Genomic DNA, 249 nt, shown 5'->3' with positions numbered 1-249 from the left:
ACAAAGGAGACGTTCCTCCATCAGCAGCCAATATCCTGAAAATTATATTGCTATGTACGCTCTGTTACTGGCAAGAATGCCCACTGCCTGCCGCCGGCCTGGGGCAAGGAAACCTTCAACATCACTATTCTGCCACCCGGTTTGTGTTTCAAGGGCAGACACATGGTGAACATGCGGAGTCAGCAAGCTGAGACCAAGACTCCCCTCACCGTGGCAGGGCAGCCGAGGCCCGGCGACGCTGCTGATGGC

Source organism: Monopterus albus, unplaced genomic scaffold, assembly GCF_001952655.1.
Source record: "Monopterus albus unplaced genomic scaffold, M_albus_1.0 scaffold133.1, whole genome shotgun sequence".
Classification (NCBI taxonomy): domain Eukaryota; kingdom Metazoa; phylum Chordata; class Actinopteri; order Synbranchiformes; family Synbranchidae; genus Monopterus; species Monopterus albus.
Note: the sequence above shows the minus strand (reverse complement) of the source record.